Source organism: Alosa alosa, chromosome 15 (genome assembly GCF_017589495.1).
Source record: "Alosa alosa isolate M-15738 ecotype Scorff River chromosome 15, AALO_Geno_1.1, whole genome shotgun sequence".
Taxonomy (NCBI): Eukaryota; Metazoa; Chordata; class Actinopteri; order Clupeiformes; family Clupeidae; genus Alosa; species Alosa alosa.
The window spans coordinates 24,300,767-24,307,533 of NC_063203.1; the positions used below are offsets into that span (position 1 = coordinate 24,300,767).

The 6,767-nt window shown below is 40.9% G+C and overlaps 1 protein-coding gene across 1 annotated transcript in view; it reads left to right on the forward strand.

Annotated features, from left to right (window-relative positions):
• The first annotated feature begins 2,600 nt into the window (after nt 1-2,600).
• The window catches only part of gpr184 (G protein-coupled receptor 184), a 22,706-nt gene continuing 18,539 nt past the window's right edge, over nt 2,601-6,767 (forward strand). The window contains exon 1 of the mRNA XM_048264369.1: nt 2,601-3,234. The gene's annotated coding sequence lies outside the window, so the exon portion shown is untranslated. The remainder of the gene's footprint in view (nt 3,235-6,767) is intronic.

Consider the following 6,767-nt stretch of genomic DNA (forward strand, 5'->3'; position numbering starts at 1 on the left):
CAAACCCCCATGGAGACAGGCAGCGATTGTGATGCTTGACATTAGAGGAAGAGATGGAAAAAGCAGCCTTGCAAAGGAAATTGAGGTTTCCAGATGAGATCGTACAAGATTGTTCATGCGCACCACCAGGCACTTTACTACGCCTCGAAGGTTTGATTTTGAGTACAAACATAGGACAGAAAAGTAAAGAAACATGATGCCAATTTAGCAAGAATTGACGTGTAGGGATATAATCAAAGACTTTCCCTTTAATGAAGGAGGCCTGCCTCAGAACTACAAAATGATCCCTTTCCCATGCAGTCTCAACTAGCATTCCATAGCCATCTCTCTCTCTCTCTCTCTCTCTCTCTCACAAACACACACACACACACTGCACTAGAGTGTAAACGCTTTAGCCTTTTCACCTCACACACACACAAACCCACACCCAACTAATGCACAGTCACACACACACACACACAGCATTCATGATGAATTGCTCTTGGATGGCTCTCACCTCGCATAGTTTCACAGGCTATGTGGAGCCATGATGAGTTTATGGAAAACTAAACACAGAGGAGGGGAGGATAGAATGAGAAAGTGATAGAAGGAGGAAGAGAGAATGGAATGGAGGGAGAGAGGGAAGGAGGGATTGAGAGAGGTATGGTGCTGGAGTGATAGGGATATGGGGAGAGAATGGAATGATAAGATGGAGGGGTGAGAAGATATATAAAGGAGAGAAGAAGGAGAAAGGGAATGAACAGATGGGGAGAGGGATGGTGGAGGAGGAAGAGAAGGAGAGAGGAAGATAAGGGGTACACGTGTGAAGTGACCGCTGAAATCCCCAAACCTCTGCTCACCCCTCTGAGCAGAGACTTTCCCTGTCTGGTGCAAGGCTTAGTTTGGCCTTTTAGGGATATCACCACTAGCAGATAGCACCAGTGGAGTGAGTGAGTGTTTGAGTCAGGCTGGATTTCCCCACACCCTGTTTTGGCCTCCGCCTTTGGCTAACTATGCCGCACACACACACACACACACATCCCAGATGTGTTATCCCTGTCAGACTGTGAGTAAGGACTGGATTTACCCACACCCTCCACCCACACGAAACACTCCCACACGGAGGACGTCTGGCTCTGACTCGGGCCACTACTGGCCCACACTCCCGAAGGGATACGGGAGCTCAGTGCCAGACTGTGAGGAAAGACCTGGATCTGAATTTCACCCTGTGTTTCATCCCCTTATTTATACAGTGTGTGTGTGTGTGTTCGTGTGGGCGTGCGTGTGTGCGTACGCGTGTGCTGCATGCGTACGCGTGTACACGGGTGTGTGTGTGTGTGTGTGCACGTGTACGCGGGTGTGTGCATGAGTGTGTGTGTGTGTGTGCTTGTGCATGTGTCTGTGTGCATGTGTGTGTGTGTTGGTTGCTGGATGAGACAGGATCCTCTAAGGATAGGATTCAGCACATAACCAGCTCCATGGCCAGCAAGAGGATCTAGCTCAGGGTGACAGAGTTGTGAGTCCAATTCTTATCTTCAAAACTATTTATTTACACATTATTTCATGTTTCTCTGTTATTTCCTATCATTTTTCATCACTACTCTTATCTGTCGTGTGTTTTGTACTTAGAAGAAGGCTTGCACATTTCTGTGTCCACCAGTTAAAGTTTGTATTACTGTACAGATGACAGCTGAGATACAGAACAGCGTGCCACCCTTAGAAGTGTGAATATTTTACTTCAGGAGACATGTTCAATTCCCTGTAATGTAGGAAGGGGATTTCCTGAATGTCATACCCAAGATTTGTAGCCAACCACATGTACCTGAATGACCAACCAAAGAACCAAAGCAACAAAAAGAAAAATCGAAAAAAAAAAAAAAAAAAAAAAACGTTTGCGTCACTAAAAGAGTATCGTGAGCCATCTCCATGCGGTCCCTTATCTCTCTCTGTCTTGATGTGTATGACTTAAAATGAAACCGTGTTCCTGACGATGAACCACTGCCTGCTTCACTCTGTGGGACGTGCCACCTGGTTGATGACATACTCTCGGAGGCTATTTTGATGATAGCCGGTGAGGCAAATGTGAATGTGTGTGTCATAACGATGATTTCATACGCATATAGATTATGCACGAACTTACCACGTGCTCTGAGGGGTGTGTCCATTCATAGCCATATTCTACTGCTTTTTATACTGTTCTTACTGCACCTACACTTTGTTTTACTATTCCTATAATGTAACTGTTACGACACAGCTCATATCTATACATACTGTACATATTTGTTTATGTATTATATATGTTTTTTTATAATATTAGTTAATACACTGCATATATCTATATTATTCTGATTTAATCTAATCACATTTCATAGGGTAGATTAAGTTTCTGTATGTGGTCATGCTCTGTGAACATGCGTAGGTACACGTACGTGTACCTACCCATAAACGTTTTTTTGGGTGTGTGTGTGCATGTATGAGGCTCCTGTGTGGTTGGAACTCATCTACGTATCTGCTGGGTGCTTGCGTTGTCACACAGGAAATGGCTGCACATGCACTTAAGAGACCAGGCTGTGAGAGAGAAACCACAGCTGTGTGAGTGTGTGCCTGTGTGTCTGCTCGCTTTCCCTGAAGAGCAGGTAGCCACAATGTGCTAGACTGCAACCCAAACATCAAACCTGTTTATAGCTGCATCTGCGAGCTCTCTCTCTCTCTCGCTCTCTCTCCCACTCACTATGGCCCTGCTGAAGTCATCATTTACCGGAAGCATGCCTGCTCAGCTCTACAAGCATTTTTCTCTCTCTCTCTCTCTCTCTCTCTCTCCCTCTCTCTCTCTCTCTTCTCTTCTCTCGTCTCTTTCCCCTCCCCTCAGTGATGAAGTGAAAGCATCTCTGGAGGCAGAGTTCAGGACAGTCCCACTATGAGAGGTAGCGACGCTTTTCACTCCTCCCCAGATGAGACCTGATCAAGAGGAACAACAGGAACCTTACCGCTAGCTCCAGAGCCTTGCCTTGTTCTCTGATCTGTTTTTGGCACACAAACTTTTCGACCTCCTATGCCTTTGGAACAGGAGACAAGGAAAATCACTTACAGCTGTTTCTCAGGAACTCCTGTCCCCTCGGCTAAATAACACACGGTCAAGAAGAAAGAGAGGGAGAGAGGGGACCCCTCTGTTGCCGTGGTGACAGAAGTGCGAACAGGAGGAACTTCTGTCAAAGATTTCACCCTCACTGCTGACTCCAAGTGCAGTTTTTACAGGTAAGACGCTTTATATAACTAAGCTATGGTCACGCATAACCATGATTTATGATCATGAATAAGACGTCTATTTGACTCTGCTCATGTTTAAGGCTGGGTTATGTAATCGCTACAAGAGAAAATGCCTCTGCCAGTCAGCCTATTCTATAACGTTTGTGAGGAAGGAATCTGGTAATAAAATGGTAGTAGTAGTAACAGTATTAAGTTATGATGCTGTTATCAAACAAAAATGTCATATTTTTTAAATATATTTTAGGATAGATTTTTTTTTTTAAAGCTCAAATTTGTTTCTTGAATCTGTATTATGTTACGTACTTAAGTTGATCACCTGGACCCAAATGTCCTGTTTGAAAGGTCCCAGCTCGTTGACCTGTTCAGACATAACGGAGTGCACAATTAAATTTATACAGTCACGGCTAAATAAAAGAGAACACACTGGAACAATGTGTCGCTTGTGAAACAAAATGCAGCCAAAACCACAGCCCTCAGAAAAGGAACATTTCTCCAGGTCATGAGACTGACATGCAGCATGAAAATAAAGTGACCTCCTGTTGGAGGTTTACCCAGACAGAACGTTCTGGCTGGTCTGTGTTTTGACTTTAATCCTTTGGGCCAATGGAGTCGGTGCTAACTGATAAACGTGCTAGTGTAATTAAGAAATGAATGAGATTGAAATAAATCATATGTCTATGCACGTTCACAGATCCACACAGAGACTTTCTGTCCCTGTAAGTTATATGGATAAAAGCTAAAGCTAGATTAGTTTGGTATAAAAATGTGATGTTGTACACTGTAAAAAGAAATTTAAAAAAAAACATAACTTTACCCAACTTAACCCAGGCATCTTTTTGACCAAACTTGCATGTTGCAATCATGATGCATTACATTGGCACAGCTAAAGTCAGCCAAAGTAAGGAGTCTTGTGCCATCCAGTTGAGAATCTTTTGTAGTGCACTCCACTTCTTACAGTGGCATACCACATGAATCACGTTCATTAAGACATAGAATCAATTAAGTGATCAAAATGTGTTTTCAATCACAAATGTCCCAAAAGTCATTCTCCTAGTCCGTCTGAGGGCTCATGGTTCTCCTTCCCTTCCTGACATCCACTAAGATGAGCAGAGCACTTCTCTGTAATGGGGTCCAATTGAAATGTGTTAGAGCGTCCATTCTTAGGGTCCTTGGGGAAGTGCAACTGCCATCATATTGAGATGCTGGAGGCACTTAGCCGTCTTAATTAACCAAACCAAACCAACCCTGACAGTCCTCACCACAGGCCGAGCCAAACTTTGTGTAGCTCTCTCTCACACGACCAGTGAAAGTGCAGTATGGGTTCTTCATGTTCCATTTAGAAGAGTATTTAAAACACATTTCAACACACTACTACCACCACACCACCACTACTACTACTGCTGCTTCTACTACTGCTACTATTACTACTACTACTACTACTACTACTACTACTACTACTAATAATAATAATAATAATAATAATAATAATAATAATAATAATGATAATAATAATAATGATAATGATACCAAAGTCCAATAATAATAATAATAATAATAATAATAATTATATAATCATCATTAGAACAAAAATAATAATTTTACGATTAGAGATGATACTTTCATTTTTATTCTGATGTTGAAAGTCACTTTGGATAAAAGCGTCTGATAAATATCGTAAACAACATAGACAATTGAAGGAAAACAAAGAGCCTGTATGGATCATATCTTTATAGAGGTGGGGTGAGCCCAATATTTATGTGCAGTCATGATTATTCTTGGCTGCATGGCCTGGATAGAGTTACGCGGGGCAAGGCTATTATGTGTGTCCCAAAGGCTTTCAGGGATCAATGTTTTCCAAAGCCCTATAAAGGCCAATGGGAATGCAAAACCAAATTAGGCATCAGCAGTACAGGTAACACAGAGACCATAATACTAGAGTCATTTAAGAAACACGTTGTTATTCTCAACTTTATAAGCCTGCACTAATGCCACTGTGAAATGTCAATCAAGGAAGATGAAGCATGAAAAACTGAGATCATTATTTTGATGTCTGGGAAATATGTATACATTCATATGGGTACACACAGAAATGCTATATGGATGTATACATTGTCCTGTATCTATGGACACAGGCAAGGCACGGCAGCTTTATTTGTATAGCACATACGTATATACTCTTTTGATACATATATATTATTCATACATACTGTATTGAGATTCATACATATCGAGACCAGAGACAGCATGTAAGATGAGTAGGAGCGTAAGGGATACATACACATTTTAAAAAGGAAAATAAAAAATATACTATAAGGGAAAATAGAAATATAAAAATATTAAATCAATAAAACATATACATTTGTGGTTCCATGTTGGTGGAATGAGTTGCCCAGTGCTCTCCATTCCTTTATTAGTTTTGGGTAATTTAAGAGGAGTCTAAATGCCTGTTCAACATGCACTTAGTTCTTTAAGAGCTTCTTATGCGTTAGGCTGTTGATTCATTTGACATTATTGTTTATTATTGATATTCTCCTTAATGTAGTCTTACCATGTTATTGTTTTTTATATTATTGATTGAATGGACATTATTGTTTATTGTTGCTTTTTTCCCTCATTTTCATTGCTTATTTTATTAAGCTATTGATTGAATTGACATTGTTGTTTATTGATATTATCCTTATTATAGTTTGACCAACATTCTAATCTGTTCCCTGTTAAATTTTAAATATTATATTGTTTTTGTATTTGTATGTTGCTTTGGACAAAGGCATCTGCCAAATCCTATAACCATAACCATAACCATAACATTGATTTGTATAGGTAGTATGGATACAGTACATGTGAATGAATGTAAAGAGGCCTTATGGATACATACAGGTATGCATTTATAAAACAATATACACACATCTCAATATGCATCCAAGCCTTTTTGGAGGGCATCAATACTTCTAAGACTTCTAATATTTTGAGAGCATAGATCTAGACACCCTCACATTCATCAGAGTCATCACAGACAGTTCAGTGTCGGCCCTGCCAGTGACTCACTAACAGCTAATATTTAGAGAAGGAGGAAGTTATACTTTTGGCAATGAATCACCCATTACGACTATGTGTCTAGTACCCTGGAAATCCAGAGTTCTTGCGAGAGCACAATGGAATTGTCTCTGCGAGACACTCTGGCAAAGAGCAATGATGCACGTTACTTTTACCCCAACATTCCGGGAAACCAGCTAAACTGATGAAGACAGCGCTGCAACGTTGGAGGACAGTACACATTGATCGTAGTGTTTTCCGATTGCGTCGAAGTCCGAAATAATTCAGAGAAAACATGGTCTAGTGTTATCCAATTGTGTGCAGTGAGATTTTTAAATGCATGCTTGTTGCCGCCCCTCGAGTTAGGCCATTACATTGTTCTTTGCCAGACCCTTAATCTTTCTAGATTATCAGGGTCTGGATTTTTCAGGCTATGTGTCTAGGGGGTTTACATGCAATGTCCACACATGGGCAGAATCAACCTGGAG